This window comes from Cyprinus carpio, chromosome B3 (assembly GCF_018340385.1).
Source record: "Cyprinus carpio isolate SPL01 chromosome B3, ASM1834038v1, whole genome shotgun sequence".
In the NCBI taxonomy this organism is placed as follows: Eukaryota; Metazoa; Chordata; class Actinopteri; order Cypriniformes; family Cyprinidae; genus Cyprinus; species Cyprinus carpio.
The window spans coordinates 38,501,862-38,521,859 of NC_056599.1; the positions used below are offsets into that span (position 1 = coordinate 38,501,862).

Here is a 19,998-nt window from a genome sequence, read left to right on the forward strand (position 1 = left end):
CTCTCCATTCTCTCTTTTTCTCTTGCACATGCAACCACAGGAGCGCACGGATCACACCAACGCCACAGAACCATGTCGGACTCAGAGACTGCAGCTCCTGCCGAGACCCCTGTCCCAGCACCCCTGTGTGGCCATCAAGGCAGATCTAGACAAATGGTAAGTGACTGGAGCAGCAGTCATGTATGGTCCATAATACTCTTTATAGACCGAATTAAAAATTTTTAAATTCTCATACTCCAAAATGTGGATTTATTTCCTAATAGATTTATTATAGTTCTTAATTAGTTAAGATTGGTGATATTCAAGAGAATTTTGATACACAGAGTAAACACTGCATCGTGATGGCGATCCAAAATGGAGGGAAGAAAGGATCTTGCGCCGAATAAGGGGTGGAAGGTTCGCGTAGAGGGATCCAGTGTTTTTAATAAGATGAAACTTAATTAAGCTTAGTGAGTTTTTTAAAATGGTTTGATTGGTGTCAGTTTGATGCGAGTTGGCAGCAGCAGTGGGGCCGCTCATTAAGAGCATTCTGGGGTTTTTCTTCAACTTCAGTTCTTCCTCACGGCTGATTGGCTGTTGGGAATGTGTCTACATCATGCTTTTCCTCTTGCTCGTCCTACCATCCCTGATTCCCTCTCTTAATCTTCGCCATTATTGTCCCTGCAGCCTCCCTGGCCTCGCTTTGTCATATTTGAGTTTTGACCACTTAAATGAGAGGGAATCACTGATGTTTACAGGTGAACCTTTTCACCGGTTTTCCCTGCCCTCCCACTAATGGGTTTTGCTGGTTTTATATCCTGCAAATGAAGGAGATTGTGGCCAGTGGCCAGTGATGAACATTTATTCAGTATGCATATGCTGTCCTTCTTCCTATGTAGGGTTTCAATGTGTTCCCTCTCTTTTGACCATTGACACCAGCCATTGCTCAAGCTGTATTTTGACCCTAATCCCCACACCCACCCAAAAAAAATGTAGGCTGGCTGCTTTTGGTGTTTGTAGTGTCGACAGGCCTGGGCAGCTTGAGAAAGGAGATAAGGTTGCACATACGCTGACCTTTGGTGTGCAAGGACTAGATAGGGGAAGGGTGTGTGGGGGTGAGAATTTGGTTGAATAAAGTGTCACTGTTTCATCTGAAGCACTGGCCATCACAGTCACATTCATTTACAGCAGTGCTTCTCAACTCCAGTCTTTGAGACCCACCTCGCAAGATATTTCAGATGTCTCCCTGTTCAACACATCACCAAGCTGATGAGATGAATCAGGTGTTTTAATTAGAGAGACATCTAAATCATTCTGGTAGATGGGACATTGCTTTAGCGGATATAAAACCAACAAAATCCACTGTAAGCCAAAATGGGTTTGAGGGAGGGCAGTGAAAAATGGAGAAACGGTTCATCTGTAAACATTAATAGTTTCCTCTTACATGAGCAGTCACTGCTTAAAATGACAAAGCGAGGCTGGGACGCTGCAAGGACAGACATGGTGAAGACTGTTGGGAGAATGGCAGAACTGTTAACAGTTAACACGCTATTAGCAGGTCAGGTTGTCATTGACCTTTCTGTGACCATTTTGATCAGCAACATGCATGTGTTGCTGACTAGCTGAATGTTTAACCTTACAGAAGGCGACCTTAAGTAACATACACCACACTGGTAATTATAGTGCCTTCGTACATGGTTGTGCATAAGTGTGTGTGTGTGTGTCATCCATTATAGTGTGACATGTACTATTCACTGGATCACTTTACACCTGGCCTAAGCATGTCACAGTGGCCATCTTGTCTTTTTTTTTTTTTTTTTTTGTAATGCTAGTCCACAAATGGGGATTCATTCATCATGCTTGGGCTTTAAACTCAGAATAGGATTAATGTTACAGGTTTAACCCCACAAGCTAGCAGTTATTCACTGGGAGAATGCATCTGACTGCTTGTTGTGAACAGTGTACAATTTGTGACCTTATGACCTTGAGATGTTCTCCATTTTGTATTGTTTCAAAGTCTGTGACTGAACATCATCCTCAGAGTTAACGTACCACCATTGTGTCCTATAGGGTGTCCTTTCAAGAATGTTAATGCAAATCACAAGTTAATCTTTTACACTTTTAGCTGATTTTTCCCTCTCATTTGTGTTAGCATGCCTGCTCTTGTAGTGGTTGGAATGCATTGTTCTAGTTTTGTAGAAGCCCCCCTCAGGGTAAACAGTGTACTTAATCTATCAATAAACAAAGCATCTGCTTTATCAACATAGAATAGCTTTGTTACAGGAGCTCCATGTGGAAATAAATCAATTCCATATGGATTCAGTATTTATTAGATTCCAGTTGAATTATTCTTTGGGTCAAATAAAATTATTTCCTATTTGTTGTGTTTAAGATCAGAGGACTCCTGAGCCGTGCCCTTTTCCTTTTGCATTATATATGTGGAGGACTGGCCATCATGTGAATTATTCAGTCTTCATTTAGGGAAGGTGATCATCTCCTTCCTATTTTTCTGATGCTTTTTGGTATCATTTTAATTTTACACCTCCAAGACTGACAGATTTCAATATTTGACTGGCAAATAATTATGGTTTGGTTCATTTAATTCACATCTGTAGCACATTTTAAGACCAATTTACCTATATTTTATTATTATTACGATTTATTCTGTCATTGTTTACTCACACTCATGTCATTACAAACCATTTCTATTGCAGAACACAAATGTGACCCTGGATCACAAAACCAGGTCTCGTCCCATTCGTCGATAATGTGATATCACAAATCCCGGAAAATATGTATTGTAATCCAAACGAGTCGTCCGTTGTAGTTTTTGAAAAGTGATTTCTATTAAATTAAATTTCTCCTTTTGAATTGGACTTTGAGCTTTGTAACTTTGCAGATCTTTTTTATACTCAAACAGCAACATTACAGACTAACTAAAGTTGACAAAGTGAAAAAGCATAATAGCATCCCTTTAAGTCGCTGGGGTATATCTGTAGCAATATCCAAAAATACATTGTATGGGTCAAAATTATTGATTTTTTTTTTTATGCCAAAAATTCATTAGGACATTAAGTAAAGATCATGCTCCATGAATATTTTGTAAATTTCCTACTGTAAATATATCAAAACTTAATTTTTGATTAGTAATAATATGCACTGCTAAGAACTTCATTTGGACAAGTTTAAAGGTGATTTTCTCAATTTTTAGATTTTTTTTCCACCTTCAGATTCCAGATTTTCAAATAGTTGTATTTCGGCCAAATATTGTCCTATAATAACAAACCATACATCACTGGAAAGCTCATTTATTCAGCTTTCATGTATAAATCTCAATTTAGACAAATTGACCCTTATGACTGGTTTTGTGGTCCAGGGTCACAAATGATAACGTAGGGAAGAATGTTGGCAACCAAACAGTTCTGACTTCCATTTTATGGGCAAAAAAGAAAGTTCTTTCTCAAAAAAAAAATAAATAAAAAAAAAAATAATAATAATTTATATTCCACAGAAGAAAGAAAGTCATACAATTTGGGAACAAGGTGTGAGTGAGTAAATGATGAACTATCCCTAAAAAAAAAGCTTTTAAAATGGCTGTGCTTTTGCCACCAATTTTACATCACGTATATAGAGTGTTTCAGCATTTGTCTCTCAAATCAAAAGGTCTTTAACACCCATTTTCTGGTTCATTTGACACAGTTTTCCAGAAATTCAACACATTCTGAAATCAAATTAGCTTTTTAAATGGACCATTCTTCTTCGAGCACAAAACATGGGTGGCTTTCCAGTTGAAATGGTTTTTTGATCTCTAATTATTGGTTGATGAGGATAAAGACATAATCTGACCCTAATTGTTTTTTGTCAGTAAGTCTTGTGCTTCACAATGGGCCATTCTCCCTTTGCATGTCTTCTCTCTGAATCAAGTATTAGTATTAAAAATGGCTGCCTATGAAGAGGAAAATGCCCTTGGCTAGTGAAATCCCCCATACATCCTTACACCAACGTCACATGGCTCATCAGAATCAGTCTGCATAAGGCGCTTTATATTAAAATTGACCAGCTGTGTGTTACATCACCACTCTCTGAGAAAAAACCGAAAGCGAGGAAGAGCATGCTTATGTCACCATGCGAGATGCAGCAGATGATCTGTGGGGGAGGGAGACTAAAATCATTTTCTCTCCGGGGGAGGGGCTCTTTTCCTCATAAGTCACGACATCTCCCTCTTTTAGCAGGAGGCATGTCTCTTTTCCATTACCTGCTTGCTTTGTCATGTGATTCTAGGGCTCTATCTTTCACTGGTTCAGCTGGCTTATCCGCCTCCCCTCGCTTTGCATCTCTTTCCCCCCTTTGCGATGTCATTCCTACCCTTGTTTTCCGCTCCATCACTCTGATGCAGTGTGTCAGTGTCTGCCGTTGTTTGGTGTAGAGAGGCTCAAAATAATCTCACTCATACAAATGCGTACATACTGTCTCATTCAGTTGCAGCAGATCCAGCCTCTCATGAGTGCACATTTTATACAACTTTGCAGAAACAAAAGACACAACCAAAGTTACGTAATTTCTTTACAGTGTGTGGTACAGAACCTTTATATTGATCATGAAGTCTTGCATGCTTCAGAGGGACAAATCTGCATTTTTGTGTTGTATATGTGATATGTTGATGTGAATCAGTGTGTGTGTGTGTGTGTGTGTGCTGGAGTAATGAGCGTGTTTTCTGTGTGCTACAGTGTAAAGGCGAATGGTGAGGAAGCGTGTAAGGAGCTAATGGAGGCGTTTGCTGCCTGTGTGAAGAGCAATGCTGAGGCGTCATGAGGAGCTCAACATGCAGGAAAAGTAATGCACATTCACTTGCTTCATTCCCCTTTACTTGGTCAGATGAGCATTTTATTTATGTAAGATCAGCAGATGCATTATGTACTATGTTTTCTTTTCTAAATATGTGAATATGGCTGACTGATCGGTATTTCAAATTAGCTGGGAATGGTCTAATAATTTAGGATGCACATATCTAAAAAAAAAAAAAAAAAATAACAACAACAACAACAACAACAAAAACATTATTTCCATGTCATGGGTGAGAATGGATAATTGGCTGATATTTATATTCATTTTTAGATTAGCTGAAGAATAAACTGTTTTCATGAAATAATTAGTTTTGTTAAAAATAAGTTAATGAGTACTGTATCATGCCAAATTTAAACTAAATGTAATGGGGAAAATAAGTATGCAAGAATAAATGTCCAACATAGACTATAATATTAAATCATATTTTTAAAAAATTCAATATTGTTTAAATTTCAAGTCAAGTTTTCCTTGTTACTTCAAAAATTATTAAAAATTATGTTAACTTGACAATTATTTTAGATTTTAGATTATTTTAGATAAAATTAATTTTAGAGTATAGTCAACCTTTTTTAAAAAGTCAGCGTTATTTCATTACTAATTCACTCCACACGTTTATGTTGTTGTATCAAGTGAAACCATGTCAACTGGAAAAAATATTTAATATTCTTAATATTATCAGTTGATTGGCTTTTAATTTAATCTTAAACACATTTGTTCTGCTCTGTTTTATGACTGCCTGCATGATTTTTTCATTATCATTTGAAATGTATGATTCTCTGTATTTCTATTTGTTTTTAGCGTTTTACTGCACTGAGTCCTCCACCTTCCCAGCATTCCCTGCAGCTCATGGCACTGGACTCAATGATGGGGTTTGGGGTTTGGCAGCAGAAGACCATATTTGTGTCTTTTCCCTTCTCTACCTCCTGTGAAGCTTAAATGGATTCCTCCAACCACCAACCTCCCCTCCCCGTTTGTGGCTGATTGTATTGATCTGACCTGTAGACAGTTTGAGAGTTGATGTAAATGATGCTTTCAAATGGAATAAAGATTTAAAAAAAAAAAAAAAATTGACAATGTTTGTTTTGGTTTTTAAGTAAACTCTTAAAAACAGCTTTCATTAACTTGCTTAGCAGATCCTGTCTTGCCAAAAGTGACTTCTAATGAGCCCCTGTGGTTTTATTTATATACCAAAGTCCAAAACGTTAAGATGGATGCAGTGAAGTGGACTGTAGGCAAGGATTATGTAGGCTTCTGTAATGGGTTTTAGGTGAAGTAAAGTAGGAGATTAAGCTTTCCAGTGTCACTAATACTCTAAACTCCTCACTTTGACTCGTTAAGAGGCACACAAATACACCCACCCAAATCACCAAGTGCACTCGTCTCATCAGCAGTCAATCAATCAGATCTTATGCTCATTCATGAGCTGATCTATTAACAAAGCTAGAAGTGTGAAGACTTGTTCTATAACCAAGAATAAAAATCCCCAGGGTTTGGACTACGCTCACACATGCTGGTTTGGTGTCATTTAAGCAGTACAAAACAAGAAATTCAAGCTAATTATCAATGCAAAAGTCTTGTCACACCAAATTTTACCGCTTGCATAAGCAGAGAAAATTTTGGGTGATGTCTCCATGAATCACTGCTCAAATGTGATCAGATCATGCAACAATCTCAACCAATATCAGAGCAAGTAGGCTGGGAAATATTGGACAAAGATTTTCCAAACTGAGGTTGGTGAACCACTGGGGGTTCATAAGGAAACTGGGGAGTTCATGAGTTGATGAAAAGCTAGTCATTAATTAAATCATAAAAATATAAAATTATAACGTTTCAGAATTAAATAAAGAATAATTTAGAATAGCTACTTAGAATCAGACTTTTATTTTGTTTTTCAGAACCATGAACATTAAAGTAACTCTTAAAGTAAATAATTTTGGTCAAAAAGGTCTGGTGAAAAACGGTTTAGAATCCCTAATCGAGATGATACCGGAATTGTGACTTCAGTGTGAAACGTGGCAAAAAGTCTGTTGTAAAATAGTTTATTAAAGGGTTTACTTAAATCTTATTTCAGTAATCTTAAGGCGCTGTTTACTAAATAGCTTACAGACAAAAGGCTAATCACTCACCTTTCACGGTTTTGCTTTATTTAAGATAGGCTAAATGTCTTTGTTGTTTTCATGCATATGAGTAGCCTAACACAAATTAAAATGATTTTAAAGTGTAAAATGTGAAAAATAAATAAAACTGATTAGGCTACCTTATTTTTACGACCTAAATGCGTGACTTGTTACACTTGTTACACTTGTTTATACTTACACCTGGCTTTACCACAGTTCCAGCCGACATCCTCCTGCGTCCTCCTCCATGCTGAGGAGAGATTTCGGTTGTCATAAGACTCTAAGAAAATAAAAGGGAGTAGGGTGTGCTGCTGCCAGACAGGTAGGAATAGGGGGATAACTTTACAAAACTTTCCAAAAGGCATGTATGAAGGTCACTGAATGTGTTTGAAAACATCACGTGAGGGACGATATGAAAGTGCTGAGAGTTGAATATCCAGGCGAATCTGCAGGAATCACCTCTGTCTGCTGATCTCTGTCAGAAAACACACAATTAGAAACCCTGAATTTTATCAGCAGACGTGTAATCTTGTAATGACTCAACTTAACATAACATAGGTACTTTAACGTAATATATGAACAGTTCGTGCCTAATATAGGGTTAAGAGCTCAACGAGCTAGACTCTAAAGCAACGCCCCCTGCTGTCTAAAAACTGCCTGATACAGATTGAAATAAAAGATACTCCCAGTATTTCACTATGCCTATGTTTTTGGGTGAGATTAAGAAATAAAACCCCAACATAAATGCACATTTTATTGTTGGGAGATTTTTCGATAACTTCTTGCCTGCAGAACACGCCCTATGTGTTTGTCTCTGCCACCCTGTGTTCAAATATAAAACTGCAGGGATGGTGCTTTAATTTTAGCAATAGAAAGTAGGCAAAAAGTGAATTTCATTACATTTTCATTTCTTTTTTCTTTTCTGCTCTAGCTTGCTCCCTAATCTAACTTTCTAATAAGCCTGACATTGAAAACTGTTGAATCTTTGACGAATTCTGTTCCTGTAAGTCGCTTGGTTACAGTTTTTATACTATAATAAAATAATAAAATCTTTATTTGACACTCCAACAACAGAACCACACACCAAATCTGCAAAACCATACACTAATTCTTAGCCTTTGCCTCATTTTTTAATTTCATAAAACACTTTGTGGAAAACACAACATACAATTCTCTGTGAAATACACAAAAATCTAACATGAATTACATTTCTTTTCAACTGCTTACACACATTTCAAAACATTGCCTCTTTTTTTTCAAAACTTTACACACAAATGCAAGAATTGCACACGTCTCAAAAGCAAACATTTGCAAACACCTTTGCCATAATATTAAATCCTGTTAGATTTTTAGAGAAAAATAAGAATTATGAGAAAGTGAGAAAGTGACGTGACATACAGCCAAGTATGGTGACCCATACTCGGAATTCGTGCTCTGCTTTTAACCCATCCAAAGTGCACACACACACAGCAGTGAACACACACCCGGAGCAGTGGGCAACCGTTAGGTCCACCTTCCCCCATGATGGTGTGTGTGTGTGCTGTGTGTTGTGTTTTGCACAAAGTGTTTTATGGAATTGAAAACTGAGTCAAAGGCCGAGAATTAGTGTATGATTTTGGAAGATTTGGTGTGTGGTTCTGGTGTTTGAGTGTTTCAGAAAGTGTGGTGACACGTAAAGATTTTGTGTATTATCAATGGCAAAAAAAAAAAAAAAACCCGTAATATTATGGCAAAGGTGTTTGCAAATGTTTCTTTTGAGATGTGTTTGTGATATTTTGAATGCAGTGCTTCATTTTGCAAGAGATGTGAGGCATTCTGAATTTTGTGTGTGCAGTTCTTGGATTTGTGTGTAAAGTTTTGAAAAAAAGAGGCACCGTTTTGAAAATGTGTGTAAACAGCTGGAATTTTTTTTAAAAAGTCTGCTAAATGCATACATGAAAATGTAAAAAGAATGAAAATTACTATGCAAAAACCCAACTAGGCCCATCAAAGATATTCCTGCAAGCCTGTGACCGTCTTTTTTTTTCCAAAAAAAATCCATAAATATTATGATAACAAATTATCTGAAAATATGTACGGTATTTATCAAACAATTTACAGATGCTGCCCAATGACAATAATGGGTTCAATAATAACGTGAGGGCGGACGTGGGGTGGGGGGGCTATGACGAGCATGTTCAGTGGGAATCGCGTGAGGGAGGGGCCGCAAGCAGTGCAGAACCCGGATTGCTGATGCTGCTCGTGTCGGATGGGGGAGAAGAAGCAATACAGGGCGAGTGAGAGCTAAAAAAACAGAGAAAGGCCCCGCTGACAGAGGGACTGCTATCCTCGCGGCCACAAGGCAAGAGAAGCGAACGGATTAAAGCCAGGCGGCTCGAGAGGATGACTCCGCTCGCGGTGTCCGAGGCGACGGGAGGAGAGAGCGAGGAGATGCTGTGATGCGCCGCACATAGCCAGCGCGAGCGCGAGCGAGGGAGGGGAGAGGAGAGGGAGAGGACGCTCCTACGCTAGTTAAAGATGCTCGCTTTTTGACCAGGAATGTATTCCGCGCGAATAAAGCCAGGGATTTCTGCGCAAACACTATAGCTTGCAATAGCGCAATGCACTCTTGGATTAATTGACGGATTCATGTGACGGAAGACGCAGAGGCTTTCTTTCCCGAAAGGGTGGCTGTTTTTTCTCCCGTACAGTTCTCCCATATTTCCGGATGTGAGGCCTGGAAGATACCGTAGTTTATATCAGGCACGGGACGCTCATCCTTTGCATCCAAACATTTATTAAAACAAAACGAATCATTGTGAAGAGTCAGTGACAAAAGAAAGGGACTTAGAATAATACGCGTAAGGTGTCACAAACCGGATGCGCGGTTTCTTTCGCAGAATAAATGTGGCCAAGTTTTTATTAATACTAATAGGTCAATTGCAGTTTGACAATAACGGGAGGCTACACGAATATTTATTTTAAAGATAAAAAACGGCTCGAAAATAAACCGATGATTGAACCAGGCTACCTAATACCTAATGATCATAATCATTTGTAGTGTCGTTCGCCGCTATTATCTGATCTAGTCCTAGTATCTTCCCTTATACTGACAGATTTAATCGTGTCCCCTCATCATTCTTCAAGCAGCAGCTGCAACCACAGGCCGTGCAAATCGCAATAACAGCTACAGTTTGGCGTGTAGGCTCGGTGGACACGCATTTCTCTGTTCACTTTTGATATTTTCTAAAGGAACATGTTACCGATCCGTTTCCACGAAGTTTAAGGAGTCACGGCAGATGTTTGGGAGTAGGCCACGGCACTGACAGCACGCCTCAGCATCCCTGTGTCATCGCTCACCGTCTGTGATGTCTGTACGGCGGAGCTATTGCGTGAGCAGGACAGACGCCAGTGGATACATTGTGAGAATACACTGATTACCCCCTTTATATTGAGACAACGAAACCGCGGTCGAACGAAATGTCCAGCAAGGAGTTGTCTGGGAGTCAGGCAGCTCAGTACGTCGGGCCCTACCGACTGGAGAAGACGCTGGGGAAGGGCCAGACAGGTAAGAGCATTTCCTCTTTGGTGAATGCATTAGAATAAATTCTGCTCTACTTCGCGCGTCTCATTAAAGAAGTAGCCTAATCTATTGAAAGGCTGGTTCGGCAATAACGTGGGTGCTTCAGCTGATGAAATTAATGAGGCACGCGCAGGCCAAGTGACAGTGTAAGGGCAGCGTTTGATGAAGGAAGATTATTTCATCTTTCTGGCGTTTTTGAGTCATGAGTGGCAGTGATTCATTCGTGCTGTTTCGAAACTTGAATGGGATTGCAAGCTGTTTTTTTTTTTATTTCTTAATATATATGTTACTAGTACTTGAATTTGTTGTCTAATAGTGACTCAGTTTCTTTACTAACGTACATTAGATGCTAGTACTTTTCCTTGGCCTATCTATTTAATTATTTAAGGTTGCTAGTAGGCTACTCTTTTGCTATCCCATTAGAGACAAGTCATTTGTTACTTGAATCTGTGGTTCAACTTGTCACTTTCCATTGTAGTGGAAACCTATTAGGGTTTACAAGTAACTGTTCAATAGGTTTCTTACCAGTTACTTTTCCAATAGTTATATCTGTTCTCGCAGTTTTATTTGATATTATGAAAACTAGAAACTACAAACTGTTTGTAACATTTATTTTTTTGCACTAGATACAGTTACTCTTTTTTTGTAGGCTGTAGGGGTTGTAGGTAATGACTACTGTAGTCTGCTACTTTAGTTCAATTTAAACAAGTAACAACTTAAATACATACGAGGTCGTGTAATCATTAAGCTACTAGAAAAACTTGACTTGATACTAGTAACTATAAGATGAATTTGCAACAAATTGCAGTTTGTTACCAGTAAGAATGAAAACAGGTAAAGCGACTAATGAGTATCTGTAGTATACTAGTGTAAAAAGTTAAAATGTAAAGAATTCCTATCACTATTAGATTGCTAGTAGCCTAATTAACAAATGTCATGTACACCTAGATACTAGTTAGTTTTAAGGTATAATTAATGGCTTGCAACCCGATCTGGTCTGAATGCAAAGGCCACTAAGATCCTGTTTGTTAGTACATTGTTGTAAATAGGATATGAATGTTCACAAGAATGATATAGATCTACATACATATAAGAAGTAGACGATTTATGAGACGGTCTATATGAGCAGTATGTACTGGTGTTTTTATGCTATTTTTTTTGGACTGTGCGTAAGTCAGTAGTGTTTTTGGTAGTGCTGCATTTTTCAGGTGGTAATGGTTTGTAAATGGGAATTGATTACCTAAAATTGTGCTGTCTGAATGTTGCCAGACATATGCTGTCTGCTTTTCAGTTTTTACAAGCACGTCTAATCTGGATTTTAATTGTTGTCCACTTTTAAATGCTTCTGTGAAGAATGACCATCTGTGTTCCTCTTGCAGGGTCTGGTGAAGTTAGGAGTTCATTGTATCACAGGACAGAAGGTGGCCATAAAGATAGTTAACAGAGAAAAGCTATCAGAGGTCTGTTCTTATGAAAGTAAGTTTTGCGTACTATGAATTTACAACGGAAATGTCTAAAAATTCTACACAAGTTTTCCTCAGTCACCTCCTGCTTACGCAGCATGTTCTTATTTACAGTAACTCTTCATAGCACAGCAGCTGCATAAAACTCCACTGCTTTATTAACCACAGTATTTGCTGCATCTGCCCTAATGTTCTGTGGCTAAAGAAATGCAAGACTCTTCCGCGAAGCCATTTGTGTCTGTGTCTACTGTCTGATTGTCAGACTCTTGTTAAATATATTGACTATATTTAATTCACTTCTAATGAAAGTGATCATCTTTGCTCGGTTATGTCCTTCATCAAAGTTGTTCCGTTTTCCCGATTCAACTCTCATTCAGTTAGTTCCCTCGCTCTCCCCACCGTTGTTCTGCAGGTGGAGAAGAGATCGCTATTTTAAACTAATAGAAGCACCCTCATGTCCTAAAACTGCATGATGTGTACAGAGAATAACAAATATCTTGTAAGTACTGCTCTGTTTTCTCCACACATCGAAGAATCATGTCTGGCCTTGTCCCTCGGTCTTGTCTAGACTTATTATTACATCTTGCATTCGTCTGGAGGTGTGATTGTGTGTCCCTTTCATGGTGTACATCTATCTCTGTGCATTTGTTTCATAAATGTCTTCTCATTCTCTCAGGTATCTAGTGCGGGAACATGCTAGTCTGGTGGGGAGCTGTTTGACTACCTGGCTAAAGAATAGGCAGATTGGAGCCTCCTTAAAGAGGCTAGAAAAAGGTCTTCAGACAAATCATATCTGCTCTGGCTTCTGTCACAAGTCACTCTATATGGTAGATGTCTCTTTTTGACTTTTTTCTATTTAATGTGGCGGCACACACAGTCTTCTTTGTACAGGCACATTTTTTTCATAATATTTGTGCATAATCAGCATTCTGTAGATTATTGTGGATGTGTTGAGTTGGGATGACAACTTGCGGCCCAAGTTATGAAGCCCCAAGCTGACTTGCACAACCCAGCACAACTGTTTTCAACATTAGATAAGAAATGTTTCTTCGAGCAGAGTAAATCAGCATATTTGAATGATTTCTGAAGGTCATGGTGGCACTGCAGACTGGGTAGCAATGATGCTGTGAAAATCAGCCCGTTGGCCATCATAAGAATAAATTTACATTTTAGAATAGATTCCAAATTTCATTTGTAATCATATTTCTATGTCTAAAAATATTACTGTTTCCGACTGTATTGTGATCAAATAATGCAGCAGTGCGGTGAGCAGTTAAGAGACTTTTTCCCAAAACATTTAACAAATCTTACCAACCCCCAAACTGTTGAACGTAGTGAGTGATGATGCAGATGAAAAAAAAGTGAAGCATGTGTAATAAATGTGTTACAAAACTTGTGATTTATTCTTGTTACGTGGTTCTGGCCAGGGTATGCAAACACAAAAATAGGTTATTCTCACTCTGTAAAAATACTTCTGGTTTCATAACATATGGAAAAATATTACAATCCACAAAACTATATTACAATGTTGTCATTACATTTTTTTTTGTTTGTCTCAAACGAGATCTTAAGCCTGAAAACCCTCCTGCTGGATGATAAGAGAATAATATCAGGATGCTGACTTTGGCATGGCCTCCCTACAGGTTGGGGACCAGTCTACTGGAGACCAGCTGTGGGTCAGTAGTTTGTGTTTTTGTGCTTTTAATACTGGATTAAGACGATGAAATATTAATGCTCTCTCATTATGTATCTGCAGATCACCCCATTATGCATGTCCTGAGGTCAATCAGGGTAAGGGACAAAGCTCTTAGAGCAAAAAAGCACCATAGAGTTTTAATTTAACGTATAAGTCTTCATAGATTTCATATTGTACAAAACAGCCGGTGCTTATCTGTACTTAGTGTTTTTTGTTTTATTCACAGGGAGAAAATATGATGGACCGTCGGGCAGATGTGTGGAGCTGTGGGGTTTATTCTCTTTGCTCTGTTGGTGGTAAGAAGCTTTGCTGGCATCTTTTTTTGTCATTTCCGAAATTCCACCCACTTTTAATATCTTCCTTGCATGCCTTATTAAAAATTAAATGGCTGGAAAATACATGTTTTATGTCTAAAATTTGCCATTGACTGTGTGCATATTGCAGATTTGCTTTGCAGTCAGTTGCACTCAGAAATGTGTGTGAATTGTAACATATCACCTCACAAGGGAGCGTTGCCCTTTGACCATGATAACCTGCGGCAGCTGTGGAGAAGGTGGAGTGGAGTATTTTTTTTCATATGCCTCACTCATTCCTCCAGGACTGCCAGGCTCTCTCCGTGGCATGATTGAAGCGTCAACCTGAGAAAACGTTTCACGGTATGGCAGTACCAACCACGCGCATATGCATCTTTCTGTTTATATAGAAATTGCATCGCCACACTACCGTTCCACAAGTGTTGGGGTTATTAAGACGGCGGCATTTCTTTGCTGCAATGATTACCGTGAATATATGATATTACAATATAGCATATTACATAACCGATTACAATTTTCAAATCATTGTGTTTTAGTCTATTTTATATGTACAATTTAGTTAAAATGTCATTCACTCCATTCTTCAGTGTCATTCATACATCTTTTAGAAATCATTCTTATATTGCTTATTTGGTGTTATCACACAAAAAATTCTTTATTATGTTAAAAATATCGTACAGTTGGTACGTCTTAGTATTTTTGTGGAAACTGTGATACATTTTCTTATTAAAAGAACATCATTTAAAAAAAATGTATCCATCATTAATCATTTAAAACTTCTTTACTGTCCCTTTTTAACATCAATTTAATGCAGCCTCCTGATAAAAGTATCTCTTTGAGTGTATTTCCAAGGAATTTTAGATAAGTCTTGATGTTTTTCTTTTTCTCATTGGTAAGAAACAAACACCCTGGTATCAGTAAGTATCATTGAGGTACCATTAAATAGTTCAAAAAAAGAAATTGTTCACCTGATGTCATCCATTTCAAACGCTGTAGGCTGTTACTCACAAAAGGAGAATTTTGATTAAAACAGTTGAGGCAGCACTTTTCAATAACCTCAACAGTTTCTAGTAGATCGTCCAAGGCTCAAAACCCTGTCAAGCGTTTTGTTCACAATCAGAGCTGAATGTTCGCTTTTAAAAAAAGCTTGCCACCCTGTCCTAGAGTTTAGCCAAATAGCATCATCACACCATCAATGGGCACTGGTTCTCAAACGTCTTATGATTCAAACGTCATTACATAATGGCTTGTGTTATCTCACATGTATGAGGAGAATAACTTCAACGTGGTTCACTCTTCACACAAAGCTATCGTGTGCACCTGAGACCTGGAGTATATCCTATACCATCAGAAAACCACTTTCATGTTGGTTTCTTTGTCTTTTTTTGTAACTGACAGACAGGGTGTCCCTGTGCAGTGGCAAAAGCACCTTCTGTGTTACCACAACTATTCAACATAAAAGTGTATTTTATTTTACTTTTTGCTGTAATGCCCACGAACTGTGCACTGTCCACACGATTTGCTTGTGTGTCTTTGGGTCTTCCTGTCTCAGAGGGTGGCCGACGAGCCGTGTCCAAGCGCCCCCCCGAGGCTGTGTGTGTGAAGAGGTTCTGTCTCTTACAATCTGACCCTGCTGTTCGAGAGCATGCCTCCCTGGTCTGCTTTCAGAGACCGTGATCAAGGCTCAGCCAAGACCTGCATGTGAAGAGTGAGTCTGAACGTCTGTCTGTGGTCCAAAACTCTCACCTCTAATCAGAACCGACAGTGCACAAACTGCAAGATTTCAAGATTTATCTCTACTCAAACAGATCAACTGCCATTAAGGATGTTCACCTCAAAAAAAAAAAAAAAAAAAAAGATTTACCCACTCACTCACTGTATACTTCTTTCTTCTGTGAAACCTAAAGAAGATATTTTGAAAATGCTTCTTCAAAGCAATGAAAGGCCTTTAGTCTCTGACTGCATTTCTTCCCTTCCCTTAGCAAACCAGGACGAGTTGATCTACTATCTTCTGTTGGACAGAGAACAGAGCTGCTGACCCTATTTATGAAGATGAACACTTCCGACCCAGAAATGCTGTTTGGTAGATGAGCTTTGTTGCAGTTCAGGACGGTGTGTTTGTGTGCTTCGCTGTTCAAAGCTAGTCACCGAACACCATGAGAATAGCTGGTAACCTGAAAGCACACTGTGGTGCTTTTTAAGGCCACTGAAAGAAATAAGCCAAGTTTCTATTTAAGGGCTCTAAGTGGCGAAACGTCCAGTGATTTTGCCAAATGTAACATCGTTAGGGCTTTGTTCCCAAAATAAAACAGATCAAGAAGACCAGACCAGAACTAAAAAAGAGACTGTCAAGGTGGAGAATCATCATCATAGGAGGTTGACAGGGAAGTCGTACATGTGGTTGTTAGGGCAGCGTAGTGGTACCTTGAGGAAGCAGGTGCTTGCAGGTTGGAGTGGAAAGAGGGATTTTCTAATGTATACAGAGAACAAAATGAGTCAAAAAGTTGTCCATCCTACATCTGGCATTGATGCCAACATGATTTTTGACATTTTCCATTTACTTTCCCGATCATTTTGTTATTTAGAGGTCGTAGTATTTGTATGGTAGGGCTCTCCCTGATAGGGCTACACAATTATTGAAATAATGACAATCATTCACTTAAAAAAAATCAAAATCGCACTAAGAACAGCAACGTTTTCTTTACATTATGTAAATGTAAAACAATTACAATAATGTTTAGCAAAGCTTGAGGGTTTAACATGTGAAAGTAAAGAAATTAGGATGGAAATATATTACCAGAGAAATACATTGAAATAATTAAAAATAAGCTAGTAACAAAAATAATATAAATAATAATAATAATGGTTATTTACTATTATTCACATTGATCATAGAAAACAGTATGAATGTAAAGTGGACTGAGCAGTTTCAACTGAAGTGACTAAAGAGATTTGAGTTCCCTTACAGGTTTCAGGTACAACATCAAAATGAAGAGAATTGATTTTTTAATAGTTTTTTTTTTTTCACTCAGTACACTTTTTTTGTCATTGAAATAGTTATTTTGCTGGCTCTTTAGATGAGTTTGGGACATTTTGGAGAAAAGCTTATAATTTTGTAGTTTTTGCACACTTTATTTAAATGTAATTTTAGTCCCTTTTGCTTCAAAATCGAAGCTGCAACAAACTGTAAGATGTTCAATGTTTATTGTATCACAGTGCACATCTGACAGAATCTTGTCAAAATTTGAGAAAATAATTGCAATCAGACTTTTGTGCAACCCTAATGTGTTAGTCCATCATTTCACTATCATGCCATGATTCATCTCTCATATAGCACGCTGTATCCAATGTGATCCAGGTAAAATTAACCCTGTTGCTTAGAAGCTTTCTGTCTCTCATCAACACATTGAAAGGGACTACTTTTTCAGTTTCTATGCTAATTTCCCTTTTAACACTGTAATACAGATAATCACTGCTGTGCAGTTCAATATTATATATATATATATATATATTATAATATTTATATTTTTAAAAAAAACCCTTAGATTCCATCATGGATATAGTAAGGTTTGTAATGTGTTTGTTCATGAAGAGCACACAGTAGATGTTTGTGTTACAGTGGGTGTGTGTTGTATTGTTGTGGTTGTGTGATCAGATCCTCCCGTGCGGGTGGACTGCCATGTTGACCGTCATGGGCTGTCGGCCGGAGAGAAAGAGTCTGGAGGTACTGAGTGTGACAGAGCAGGGGCTCTCCAACACCTCCCGCAGGGGCACTGGATACCTCTGCACATAGCCAGAGGTACATGCCACTGTTTGATAACTTTGTACTAACCTTCATCTGAAAGTCAAGCTTGATGTTCCACACTTGTCCTCTGTTCAACTTCAAGTGCCTTTCAAAAAATGCAGATAAAAAATGGGTAAATTCACTGATGACCTGCACAACTTTGGTGTGATAGGCTTAGTTTAGCACGAAAATGTTTTTACCAATAAATATTGCACCTTTAACCATGCACTCTTGTGCATTTATTTTTTTCTACATAAGCTAGACTCATTATAGATGGAACTTATTCCCAAAAAAGCTGTTTGACTCTCATAATTTAATTGAAAAGAAATGTTTGTATGCATGTTCTATTGATCAATAATCATGGCAGCAGTGAAAAGGAATTTTACATGATACACAACAGGTTTTTTTTTATGTGTACAAACAGGAAGTACTAGCAAGTGAAAACATTCTTCATCTGAGGCAATTACTGTATAAATAATGTTGTTACTAAGTGAAAGCTAATGATACAAAATTAAAGAAACTGAAATCAAATGTATGTATTACGTTTAGGCATCATAGAGCTTGGAAAAACAGCGGTATTATCTTATTTTCTTTCATGTTGTTTTGGACCACGTAAAAGCTAAATGATGGTTGTGATTAAGATAAATTGATTGGTCAGTGACACCAAAAAAAATTTTTAATCTTCCCACAGCTAGTACGACAAAGCACCTAGACTCTTGTGAATGCCAGCCATTGCTGGCCCCGTCTCTCATATTCAAAATGAACTTGCGGTTGCTGCATACCATGTAAAATATTCCTAATTCATAATACAATGACCAAATGATCAAAAATATATATCCAGAAACACAGAGTAGAGCATGCAGATGAACAGCACTATGAGTTGGTGCTAGTAAATTCCCTACTAAGACTTTTACTCACACTAGAGGTGTGTATATGTAGATAATGAACATATCCATGAACATGAAGGGATGTTTGACTGATATGTCCTGGTGTTCTGACAGGTCTCGGTCAGTAGTGGAGCTTTAACCGGCCTCTCATCCAGTCCCCTCAGCAGCCCCGAGTAAGTGACTCCACACCTTTAACTGATATGGATAAGAAGTGAAATACTACTATGTAGAGCTCATTTTACAATGGTGAAAGGTTTAATGCTTGTTTTGATATTGTGCTATGAATAGCAAAACTGAACTGGATTCAGTTGCTCTTTTTATGTTCATCTATCTCATACTGTCCTCATACTGGAGTCATTATCCACACCAAACACACACACACAAATGTTAAGAGCTTGTTTTGACTTGCATTCTGCACCTTAATTAATGACCTAACAATCATTACTAATTGATACTAGATTTCACTTGCATCTCGAAAGAGCTTTGCATCATTTTCCTAACTCTTCTCAGTTAATTGTAATGTTAATAATCATATACCATATCTTTCATTAACGCTCATGACCATTGCTGTGTCCATCTCTCCATTCCTCTTTCCCTCTCCATCCTTCTGTCCTTTCTCTTCCTACCTGTCAGAGCCCAGTTTTCACTTTCAGCCAAACTGAAGTCACCTCTGCTTCCACCACCCAGTCCAAAGACCCCAAAGCAGGAAGTTCCACCACAGCCCGGGTGTCCCAACGCGTTCCTGACCAAAAAACCCAGACCCTACCCTCAAAAGCAGCCTCTGACCGTCCCCACCTGCAGTCTATGAAGTCCCTCCCACTGCAGACTCCTCCGTCTCCCTCGCCCTCCCCCTCTCCGCTCCTGTCCCCCATCCCTCGCTTCTTCTTCCCTGCTCCTTCTGTCCTGAAGTCTGTCACTAAGACCATCTATCCTAACACTTCCCATGTGTCGCAGGTCACCCCACAGGGCTCCCCACTCCCCACCCCTCTGGGGGACCCCTGTGCACCATCCCCAGCACCCCCTCCCACCCCGCCTCCTCCTCCTCGCCTTCTTCCTCCCTCACCAGCTGAAGGAGGTGGTGGTGTGGGCTGTGGTTCCTGTCCTTAACCCCACCCCCTCCAGTCCTGGGGGGAAGTGGTGAATGGCTGCCAGGCAGGTTCAGCCCACTGAGGACACGCCAACTCCTTTCCAAGAACAACCTGCTGGGTTCACACGCCCACCGGGCTACAGGGTGAGAGGAGCATCGCTCTTAGTATTGCTGTCATTGAGTTAAATATCATTGTAACATTTTTTTTTTTAAATTTGTTTCAATAGTTCACGCCAGAAATATTGGCAGTCCAGTTTAACTCCA

At 38.8% G+C, this 19,998-nt stretch overlaps 1 long non-coding RNA gene and 1 pseudogene across 1 annotated transcript; both read left to right on the forward strand.

Annotated features, from left to right (window-relative positions):
- LOC109058817 lies at positions 1-5,872 on the forward strand. Its single transcript, XR_002012500.2, has 3 exons — positions 1-156; positions 4,707-4,812; positions 5,623-5,872. It is a non-coding gene; the product is annotated as an uncharacterized LOC109058817 (long non-coding RNA).
- Positions 5,873-13,580: 7,708 nt separating this feature from the next.
- Positions 13,581-14,287, forward strand: LOC122136836 (annotated as a pseudogene).
- Positions 14,288-19,998: the final 5,711 nt, after the last annotated feature.